This window comes from Condylostylus longicornis, unplaced genomic scaffold (assembly GCF_029603195.1).
Source record: "Condylostylus longicornis isolate FDR11 unplaced genomic scaffold, ASM2960319v2 ptg000018l, whole genome shotgun sequence".
In the NCBI taxonomy this organism is placed as follows: domain Eukaryota; kingdom Metazoa; phylum Arthropoda; class Insecta; order Diptera; family Dolichopodidae; genus Condylostylus; species Condylostylus longicornis.
Window position 1 is genome coordinate 1353054 of NW_026577987.1, and position 12683 is coordinate 1365736.

Genomic DNA, 12683 nt, shown 5'->3' on the forward strand with positions numbered 1-12683 from the left:
CCTAACCTAAGCGTCACAAAAATGATGCAAGAGTTTGAATTGAAAAATTGCGCCGCAGCACAAAACTACCGCGCGCATCAGTGTGTTTTTGGTGCTTCGTGGTAGTGGACGTATTCTAACATCGCACATAACTTGTTACGAGGGTGCATATTTATACATTTATGCAGTTTTTATATATTATTAAGGAAAAATGGCCATGTTACTTGTTATTACTTCGGATGATGATTCAAACCCTAATGATATCTTGTTGAGATATGTTTCTTTATTATTTTCATTTCCAAAAGAAATAAAAAGTAAACGCTACATGATATTTTATGTTTATTTTTTATATAAGTATCTCAAAACATTTGTTCATTATTTTAAAAAAAAAGAATTATAGTAATTGATTGATATTTGTCTGAATTAATTATAAAAATAATTAAAAAGCAATTTTCATATATATATATTCACAAAAATTTTCATATATTGCTTAGCACTGAAACAGTTAATAAATACAACCTTTATTGAACTTTATAAATTAATCAAAGAATGCCTTACAATATTCAAAATTTTAGGAGGTTTTTCTAATTGGAATGTCATTATTTTAATTATAAGCAATGTCTTATGATTTCTTGATTTGCTCTTGATGTATTACGATACTTTTTTTATGTATGCTAAGCTAAAGAATGAAAAATACCTAATTCTACATTTTTTGCATCTTTTTACATTACTATAAATTAATGATGAATATTATAAATTTGCAAGAGTGTTATTTGGGATGTAAAAATATTCTATTTTTGTTTTACTTTTAATCTAGTCAAATTTACTTAAGTATTTTACATTTACATCATGATTCTGTAATGAACCGTAGTAATAAGTAAATTTGAGTTCCATATAGACAAATTTATTAAATGATCAATTCAAATATTTACTTTTTTGTTATAAAATTTGAACACTTTGCAAAAATTTCATTTATTCAAATTTTTAAGTTATGGGAGCTACCCGGACCAGTACCTCTATCACATACATTTTAAATAGGGTTCTTGTATTTACTATAATAAATCATTTGTGAAAATTTGATGAGATTCATTGCTAGCTCAATTTTTTTTTTTAGTAATTGTTGGCAAATGGTAAGGCAAATTTCGTATAACCTTTGGACATACGTTCATATACGGGTATAAAAAGTCTTTATTACATTTTTCCAACTGCAGTTGTTTTAGTATAATAACACAAGCAAAATTCATTTCATTCCTTTATATTAGGTTCCTATTAAACCTATTTACATACCTATTTACATACCTCGTATGTATGTGATATACAAATGTAAATACATACATAACGTAATATGTACAAAAACATTTTTGTTTAATGTATAGAAAAATCAAAGCATGCAGGTTCCTAGAGTTTACGCTTACTTCTATTACATTTTCTTATTTTTTTTAGATTGTACAAATCATAGTGAATATTTCTCAGAGGTATTCTTTTGAAAATAATATGTTGGTACAGGTACGAACGTATGTGAATGTATGTAGGTAATATCGAGTAATAGATTTCTAAAAAAGAAATGTTTATTTTAACTGAAGTAAAAATGGTTTTACGCTAAAATTAAAGCACGAACTTGAAAAAGACAGAAAAAAACCGTGTACATATTATGTATATGTAGTTTGCGATAAAAAAGTACAAAAATAAATTGCACATTCGAATTGGTTTTAACTGTAGTGTTATCAACCTATCATGTCATATATGCTTTTCGTATTTTTAAGTTTTTTTTTAATTTTATATTGGAATTAAAAGAAAAAATTTTTGTAAATCATATGCATAATAAACTGGCATATATGTATGTATATAATTGTATAAAAATTAATTTTATACATACATTATTTCAAAGTAACCTAAACAGTGATTCAAAATAATTTTTTTAGACTTAATTTATCTTTTAAAAATGTGTACGAGAATTCTAAAAATTGGGACCTAATGAAAATTGTCTATAAGGAGAGCCATTTCGATCATAAGAGTTTCAGCTATCAAACATCCGCTATAGCACTTTATTGAGACCCATAATCGAGATACTTTTTTAATACATTTTTAATTGCATAATTACGTTACACAAATTAACGAATTAATGTATTCAAAATAGCTAGAAATACTTTATATTTCAACAGGCCCAGATATAAAAAAGTTTGCATGATAAATAATTTTGCTAGGTAAGGATTCGGAAACGTTGATTCCATTTGAAATATCTTCACAAAAATTCGTTTTTTATTTAGAGTCATTTATTTCGCCTATATATAATTTAACTGCTTTCAACTAGAACCAGAAGAATTATGAATATACTTAAGTTTCATTTTTTTGAAATTAAGTATGTTAAAATTTTTTTTCGCCTTGCCAAACGTTGAGATTTAGCCTATATTGAACATATGTATTTAAATCCGGAACTGATTTTCGTTATTCGTAATTGAAAATGTACTTTTTTATGCGGAGCAAATTTTTTTCCAACTTGTTTTTACTTTTTTTTTGGTATTAGATTGCAGACACAAAATAAATGCTGGTAGACGAAAGCATAAATTTTTCATTATTATTGCACTTACATCATTTCATTACTTTTATAGCAAGTTTATTGGAATAGTCGAATATTTAATATGTATTATATTGACGGTGCTGCGGTAATGTTTTTAAAGTTAAAAATTTATTTTGTAAATTTGAAAAAAAAGAAAGAAAAATTTAGTTACTTTTCTGTCCATAAAAACTTAGATATAAATAAAATATTTGCATGAAAATAATTTCAGCCTATTGAGGTCAATGTTCTATGAATTTAAAATATTGGAATACCTGTTTGTGTATAAAAGTATTTATAAAGATTCTACATTTGCACAAAAATGTACATTTATGTATAAGAATGTGTACATAACAATAAGTGTAATAAGAATTATATTTCATGTCATAGATTCCACAATTAAGGTTCATATGAAAAATATATGTATTGAAAATAAAGAAGTAATAAAATATTTACTATATCATAAGTGTGTTTTTTGTGCAATTACAATTCATATTGTACAACAAAATAATTGAGAGTAGTATTTATTGCATAAAGTAGTGGAGGTTATGTAATGGCACAGAATTTCACATGTCAAGTTTTCGGCCAAAAAGCACCTCTTTATGGAAGGGAAATGTAAATAAACAATTTTTATAAAGATGTCAGTCAGTGGGTGCAATCATCAACTTCAGTTTCGGCTGATCCGATTTGAATGATTATTGAATTTTTGAGATATTTCAGGTCTTAGGAAGTGGCTATTTAGTGCAGATCGATTTAGATTTTTCATTATTTTTAAGAAAATATTCCACAGCTTGGCTTATATTCTATAAAAAAGTTTCGTTTGGCAATATCTATATTTTCGACGAAATCTCAGCAAAATATAATGTACTGATCTATAGATATTTTTTCCCATGTACAGAAAAATAATCAACCGATTTCCTTGAAATTTAATATTTTAAATCAGATTGAAGTAGAACATTTTTGGGAAATATAAGGACTCCAATCAATTTTATATTTTTTACTTTATTTAATTTCTTGAATTTAATATTTGAATTCTTTTTACTTTCAAAACTAATTGGCGAGCTTTTCACGGAATATGAATTAACATATTATGATCTCTACTAAGAATTCCATTTTTCTAGGTACTCGTATGTAAAGAACTTGGTTGTTATTCTACTTGTGTAGAGATTACTAACTAAGTGTTTACTAGCGCCCTTGAAATTTGAGAAAAGTGTTAAAACAACATTTTTTTATCTTGGGGAAGTATTTTGTCCAAACCAGTTCCGAATTTTCAAGTTTTTCCAAAAAAGGTGGCACGTAAATTTATTTTGAGTGAAATCGTTTCGTTGTTTTCATTTAGATTCGAATATTTATTTTCCTTGTTTCAAAATAATTAATGGGATAACGTATTAAAAATCGCCAAAAAAATTGACAAGTAAAATTTTCATTTAAACTAAATTTTACACATAATTTTAAACGCCAACAATGGATTATAAAGATAAAAAAAAAATTTTTATACGAAAAAAAATTTTTTTATAAAGATGATTCAGAGGCATTTTTTAGCCTATGATCCGACAAAAAAATGCATGAATTGATATTTTTATAGACTTCAATCAAAACCGCATTCAAAAAAACCAAAACAAAATTTTGTGTTCAAAAAGGAACATATCGTTATTTTTTGTTCGAAAAACCTTACGGTGGTAACGTTAAATTTTTGTTTCGAATTCGTTTTGTTTTGAAAAGTTTGACCCAAAACAAGTTACATACCGCACACTAGAAAATAAATTCCGAAATAAAAGGTGCTGATCACATCAATTTGTTTTCGTCTACTAAAATTCGAACAAAATCCAGGCGTGTCTAATGCAGAATTGTCTAGGTCTGATCCCAGAGGGACCGCAATGGAAAAAAAACCTGGCTCTGTTAATAGCCGTATAACTTATAACCAAATATGAAATATCCGATTATGACAATATAAATGCGATAGGGATATTTACCAAAGTGTCGGCAGAAGCCACGGCTGCCGGCGAGGGCTTGGTTGAATGTTCAAGACGCCAGTGGAAAAAAATCACTCAGCGGAGTTGATGAACCCTGAAACAAGGTAAATTCTACTGAATGCTAGTTACTGGGTCTGTTTGGTGGCCAAGAAATTACAAATAAAAAGTTGGGTCAAACCAATGGTTTGTATTGTAGCACTTTTCCCTTCAACAAGTGAAAATTCTGCTTTTAAATACAGTCTATATGTACCTATCACACTATTAAGATTATTTTCATTCATATACAAAACTATTTCTAGGATTGCATATATTTAGGATGAACAATTTATGCAGTCTTTAAAAAAAAGCAAAAATTAATATAAAGTGGGGTTAACATAATGCTCGATTTTAAGGGTTAATTGTTTGAGTTAAGAAAAAGTTATATTTTTTAATGGCATGGAATTTACCGTTAGCTTTTTGTGTTTATAGAAATTTGAAAAAGCTTGCGGTTTCGGAAATATAAGGTGTCAAAAATTCAAATTTTACAAATTTTAAGAGGCGATAACTTGAGAGGGGGTGGAGATGGAAAAAAAATTTCTTTCAACGAAATGAACTATTTGCTAATGTCTAAAAGTCCCTAAAATTTCAAGCTTCTACAGGCTGGGGTTTAGAAGGAAAATTAAATCAAAAAATAAGTTTTTAAGATCTATGTACGTATTAAATATCAGCTTTCTATCTTCAAGGGTGTAGAAGTTTTGTAAACAGACACACGGACAGACGGACAGACGGACGGACGGACGAACGGACGGACAGAGTGAAACTAATAAGCACTTTTTTTCAAAAATTTTTTGGAAAAGTGCTAAAAAGAAGGGCTAGACGCAAGATTCGTGTCACCCAAACTATAAAATGATTGTGAATAGACTTTCTCAAAAACTCAAAAGAAATATCTGTAATTTTAAATCAGTATCATAACAAAATTATATTAAGGGCTTATCGGCAACTAAAGAAACGAATTATTCGTTGTGGAAAGAAACGAAGAGTACCAAGAAGCCTATTAAGCGAATCCCCAACTGAAAAAAGCAGATGGATCATGGGCGAAAAACAACAGGCATGAAGCTGAACTATTTACTGATCACTTGGAAGGATTTTTTCAACCAAATTAACAGAATTCTAGTATTTCTTTTGTAGAAGATTTTGATATGGATTAAAGCACTATGGCTTTATTTAATGAAAAACAAATTTGCCAAGCGATAAAGTCTCTTAAACCGAATAAGGGCCCAGGTGTACCTCATTACTGCTGAGATATTGAGAGGCTGTTGAGAAAGGTTATGGCATGAAAAAATTGATAAATGCAGCAGTTAACCTTAGGTATGTTCCTAGTGCTTTAAAAGTAGCGGAATTTATTATGATAAGAAAACCGGTGAAAACGGGAATTAGGCAAAGTCATATAGACCGATCTTTTTACTACCAATAATATCAAAAATTTTTGAAAAATTGTTTTTAACCAAGCTGATGACTATAATAGAAAATAAGAAATTGATTCTAAACCATGAGTTTGGTTTTTAGAACAAAGCATGCAACAATTAACCAAGTACACAGAATAACAAATAATGTGGTAACGGCGTTTGAGGAAAGGCAAAAACGTTCGACAATATTTTTGGACGTGGTCCAGGTGTTCGATAAAGTTTGGCACGACGGTTTATTATTGAAAGTTAAGAAATTGATACCTTTGCATTGAACCTTTGAAATAAAAAACAAAAACAATTTTAAGAGGCATGGCATTTACCGTTAGCTACTTCGGATTTTTTGTTGTATAGAACAATAAATAAGAATTAACACAATGCGAAGTTCAACTACTCAATTACCAGACGGAATTAGCTGAAAGTTGTATGATTTCAAAAATGAATCAGCCACAAATATGGATAAAGTGCTGTGGCAGCATTTCTGTGCCTTCCTTCACGGAATCTAGACACAAAAACGCGATATAGTAAAACTAATGTTTAGGGGCATGTCCATTGTGGCCAGGCACCCAGGCAAGCGTTACTCTGTTTACGTTGTCGTCTATTATGACATGACCGCACACAAGCTGCGACTCTGTGTACTTCTCCTATGTACTTCTGCTATACCTTTAAACCACACTCCTGGGTTAATAGTAAACTTTGGTTGCTTACTTACTTGTGATAACTTATGTAAGGCTGGCCGTTTGCTAGATATTTTGTTATTGTTATGTTGTTATTATGTGAAAGTGTAAGACTGGATTCTGATAATGGCCTTGAGTTGACCTTTACTGCATCATGATTTGATACTACTCTAGGTGGTTCATTGTTTAGAATCTTCATAGGTAGAATTATAAGCGATGTAATCAGGCGTTTAATTTCTCCGTTTTTTGTTTTAAGTGTGACTACTCCTGTAAAATCATTGTGATTTTTATGCTCTTCTAATATTCTCCCTAAAGTCCATCTTGAAAGAGGTAGGTTATATTCGCGAATTAGAACTAATGAGCACCATGTTAAGTTATATTGGTTGATGCAAGTTTTAACGTGCTTAGAGTCTTACTAGGTATTCATTTGACCTATTCATCTAGAATTGCTGATTCATTTATTTTACAAGTTCCCATCGTCGAACTCGATTTTCTTGCATATTTATCACATTTTCTGTAGGTACATTAAATAGTTTTGAACATTCTATATCATCTACGTCTCCTATAAATAGTGTAAGTGAACGGAAGTTTAAATTAATTTTGATTAGGGTTGCTAATTCTTCAAATGTGAGTTAAATATCGTCAATAGTTTTTGGGAGATGACGTTTTACAGATTTTACTCTGATTTCTCATAGTTTACCAAAATGGGGAGGGCCTGGAGGAACAAAATGCCATTGAATTGACTGCTCTGATACAAAATGACACACTTTCTCTTTGGTTGTTAACTAGTTGTATTATACTACAAAGTAGGTACCGTTGTCGCTGTAAATAGTCGCCACATTTCTTAGACAAGGTGGAGAAATGGTTACTTTGGCTGCAGGTAGATCACCCATAAGTTGCCCAATAGCTAATTTCTGTGTTTTAGACAGTTTGTTCTATTTTGATTGTGGAACATAGTGCAATTTCCAATTCAGTTATTGTAAGTTGTCCAGTATTTTCCCATTTTGGATTTTTTGCGTTAGTGCAAACTCCATAAGCAAAGGCGATGGTTCTTTGGCGTTTTGGTAATGTTGAAAATCTTTCAATAGAGAGAGTTGTGATTTGTGTTCTTGTTGATGTATGGGAACAATTTTTTAATTCCACCTGTGTTGGCTAGAATGCCTTGTCATTCACATTTATTGTATCATTATGCAGCCATTCTGGTCCTGCCATCTAAAGTTTGTTTTCAATAATTCGTTATTCCAAATAGTCTTCCTTGGTGATTGTTAATTGATTTTAACGCGGTTGGAAACGAAGGTTTTCCACTTGCTTGGCTTTTCTTGAATTCAGTAAAGTACTACTTATTAATCGGTCCATCCATACAGTACTATATATGATACTTTTTAATCATCTGCGACCTTATTAAACATTAATAATTCTGCACCTTTTACTTCTAGTCGCGGAGTTAAAAGTTTTTGTATCCATGAATTCATGAAGTTCAATTAGTTTTCCTGAAGTGTAGAGAAGCCACCGTTGAACTTTTACGTGATCTATAAATTGGAATTAGTTTCGAAATATGATGTATTTGTCGTGTAAGCGTGACGGTAATAGTTCATCCCAATCAAATTTTTTTTCCATATGTCTTGTAGAATTTTTTTGTTGGTTAATACAACTCAAGTGGGTCGAAAATTCTGGAAAACTCTGAAAATTCCCATTTCAACGCTATTTAGGATACTTACAAGTTGGAATTTATCTTGTATGGCTTGTTCAATTGTACCGCTTCCTGACATTACGTCATTTAAATACATATCTGTTAGTAAAATTTTTGCTCCCACTGGAAACGTATTTTATTCATTTGTGCTTAGTTTTTAATCGAACCATTTCGCAAATATCTCCAGACGATTTTTTGCATATTCCTGTCTTTTTTAAATGTCTGCCGTATCTTCATCGGGTTATAACAGAATTTAAATCTTGTTGAAGCTTAGGCCCTGTCCTCATGACATCATTGATACTTATGTTGTTGGACAACTTACAAGTTCCACAACTACAACTCGAAGTTTCGTGGTTACGCTTACCGACAGGTTGCTAAAAATAGTTTATTTACACTTCCCTATTATGGAGAAGTGCATTCCCACCGAAAACTCGATATGCAAAATTTGTTGCCATCACAAAACCTACCTATTGTATACACAATACGGTCGGTAAATATAGAATTCAGAATAATGGTTGTTAAAAGGCAAACAAGGTTGTTACAACAAGTTTCGTAAACATGTCCACGGACGGACGGAAAAAATTTTTGAAAAAGTGGTAAAAATGAGGATTCTTATATAAAAAAAAAAATATCATGTACCTTTTTCGAGGTTAACCTCATCGAAAATTATTATTCTGTATTAAAATTTAAATTTCTTCTTAGGAAGGCATAAAATCTAGGTTGTCTGCATAAAAATGATTTTCAAATTATATATTTCGTTTTACAATTTCAGTTCAAACACAAATTTTTAATTTATGTTAAAAATAAATTTTATTCACGGAAGAAAATAAATGAAGGTTGTAAACCTCTAGTAAAGTGTACTTATTGACCAAATTGAAATTTACTTATTATATATTATCACAATACTGCGACATAGAGGATAATCGAATATATTAAAATATTTTCTATAACATTCATGTATATGAGAAAATGAATGACAAACATACTTTACGTTTGTTACGCCGACATGTGAATGGAAGAATAGGCACAAATCGGTTCGAAGTTGTAAAATACTTATTATTTAATATTAATTACAAATTTTTAAACATGTATGTCAGTTTTAGACGTATTTATTATATTTACTAAATTTGATTTTATGAGAGAAATTAAATAGAATAACCTTTCACCAAAAAGGTCTAATAAAACCTAAAAATTTAAGATAAAAAATTTTACAAAATTTGAATTTTTAAAATGGTTTTAAACAATCAATAAAATAAAAGACTAATCTTTGACAATATTAAATTCATTCTTATAAATATTTAAAATTTCATGGACATTTACGAATTGTAATCAAAAGTACTGAAAATAAAATACCTACAAACTATACATGTACATATGTACTTACATGTGTACATTTAAAAAATTTCTAATTATTTAATTTTCATTAGGGTTAAGAAAGAAATGAGTGACTAATGTGTAAATGCGAGTATGTTGTAAGTAAAATGTGTAGAAATAATTACACGCATAATTGCATAAATATAATAGTGAAATGTTTTAACGCTTGAGTAGAGTTGAAAATCAATTGTCTAGAAATATATTTATTTTTTTATTGTAAAATTTATTTTTTAAGCATTTAATGTTGTTTTTTATGTCTTTTTATTTTGACATTTCGTTTTTTATTATCTAGAATGTGCTCTTCTTGGTTTGTAATATTTTTATGAACGCAGAACTATTCTGTTACTCATTACTTAAGAAGAGGTTTTTTGGATATCTTAAAGTTTGTTTGCAAATTTATAATTCCAGATTCAAACTGCCTTCAAACATTGTTCCGAAGAAGGGTTTTCTTGGAAAAAAATTGATAGCGTAAAAGAAAGTATAAAAAAATAATCGTATGTCGCAACGTTACCTAGCCGTTCCCACACATGTGTGAATTTTTTCTAGCAAGTAAATAGAAAGCAAATTTAAAAAAAACGACAAACGTTGTTCTGTTTTTGGCTTTCATTTATATTTCTTATTCAACAATGTGACATTTTATAGATTCAAAATAGAAGAGGCACACACAGGATGCATCAAACATAAAGTTTGTATATTTTTCTTCTTCGATTATAAGTGCGCAGTAAAATTATTTTTATTATCTAAAATGTAAAATTAAATGTTTTTATTTAGTAGTTTTTGTTCTTTTATATTCTTGGTTAATGACTGATGGCAAAACAAAATTTAAATAAATAGTCTTCTATTTATTTATTTGTTTCATACTCATATACTGATATACAGATATAAACGTATACGTACACAATATTATATGTACATACTTAGTATTTGTTTCTTAGTTTGTTTACAATTTGGAAAATTTAATAAAGCCTTTGTGATAATTAATAGGTTTAAGTACAAATTAGAACAGCCGCAATTCGATTTATTTGGAAAAATTACAGCTTAAGTGTATTATATGTATATGTAAATCATTTAATTTATAAATTTTGATCCAGAGTATGAGTCTTTTGCAACTGACATTCCTCATAAATACCATAAAATTTTACATTTAATATTTTATGGTATTTATGAGGTTTTTGAATTCCTTAATCTTTCTATGGATTTAGATTTGTTATTTGAAGTCTAATTTAATTTACAAGTCGAAAAACTAAGAGAAAACTTAATTTAATTAATTTAATTATTTGTTAACATTCCTTTTTTGCCTTTTTTGTGTAATATTATTAGGTATTATGAAATTTTTATACGATTCCCTACTGAGATTTTTATAATCGTTAATGAAACTCTTTTTATTTTATAAAATCGATAATAGATATTGTCTTGAAAACTTCTTGTAAAATATTGTTTATAAACTGAAAGTATTAATTTCATGAAAAACAGAGGCGATTTCTTAATCTGACGTTAATTGGATTTTCATTGTACCCGTATACATAATTTACTGGATTTGACAATCATACCAAAGGCAGGTGCATACAAACTCAGGGTAATTTTATTTAAGTTTTTCTTTTTTTTATTTCGTGGAACATGACATGTGTTCAAATCTTGATGCGGATACGTATGTATAACATGTTTATTCATATTTCATGCATGTATGTATGTATATTTTACCACATGCAAATAGTACAAGTACGATATTAGGAAAAAAATTTAATTTAAAAATTAGAATGTTAAGAACATGCAAACTTTTCACTTAAATTAATATATAAAATGCAATAAAACCAATAGGAATATTTTATTTGTTAGGTCAGCGCAAAAGTAAAGAAAGCACTTTAAATGTCAATCATTTTGATAGAAAACATTATTATTCATTCGCATTTTATTCGCAATTCAATTTAATTATTAACAGGGAATTATGTTTTAAATTCTACACAATGATAGAAAAAAAAACTGTTGTTTTATAAACAAGGAATGCAGTTGTTTTTGAGATGATATCACTGAAATCCTTGAAATTTTTCCATAAACTTTTGCGAAATTACAAATTCAGTAGAGAGAAATTACAAATTCAGTATAGAAGAGATAAATTTGAACGTAACAACTTGTTGTTGCTAGTGCAAGTTCTTGTACAATCACAATCAAAATTTTTTTTCAAAACGTGACTCTTTACCAAAATTATTTTTACATAGTTTAATTTTTATATGAATTATGGTCTCGAATTATATGAATTATGTTCTCGAGTAAATTATTTTTAAAGGTCATTGAAACTAATGTTTCAATCGAATCAAAATTAAATAAGCTTCGTGCGATGATATTTTTAGTTATTTAAAGAAAATTTGGTTATCCTTGAGCGCTGTTATTCAGATGGGTAAGGAAATTGAATTTATTTATTTTCTATGATAAGACGAATTCTAAAAGTAATATTAATATCAAATTGAAAAACAAATTTGAATTTATTTTAATGTTGGTACATAAATGATTTCTTTAAAACTTTAATTTGTTCAATAGGCTAAACATGTAATCTTATATTAATCTTTGTCAATATTTAAATAACGAATAGACTTTTTCTTGGTAGGAAAAATCATTTGAAAAATTCATTTGAAAAAGAAAATTTATGGCTTATCATTCTTTATTACTTAAAATCTAAAATTGAAAGGTCACATATGAAGTGAATCGATTCATCTAAAAGTTAAAAACTTAATGTGTGTTCAAGTCTGATCCTATAATTGACTTCCAATATGAAATAAATTAAAAAAAACTTTATGGAATCATAATAATAATCTATTTCTCAATAAAGTTACATATATATGCATAGGCTACGTCATGTAGATTTTATAAACATTGTAGACATTGAACGTTACAAAACAAACTTTGAGTTCACAAAAAGCTTTGGAAGGAAATTCATTTCATATTATTAAGGTTCCAACTTACTTATTCATTTTTATTTTAAAAATTTTATTTCTTAAG

The 12683-nt window shown here is 28.5% G+C and overlaps 1 protein-coding gene across 3 annotated transcripts in view; it reads right to left on the minus strand.

Annotated features, from left to right (window-relative positions):
- Positions 1-12683, minus strand: part of LOC129606173 (protein slit-like) — a 178638-nt gene that overhangs the window by 46477 nt on the left and 119478 nt on the right. The window lies entirely within an intron of this gene.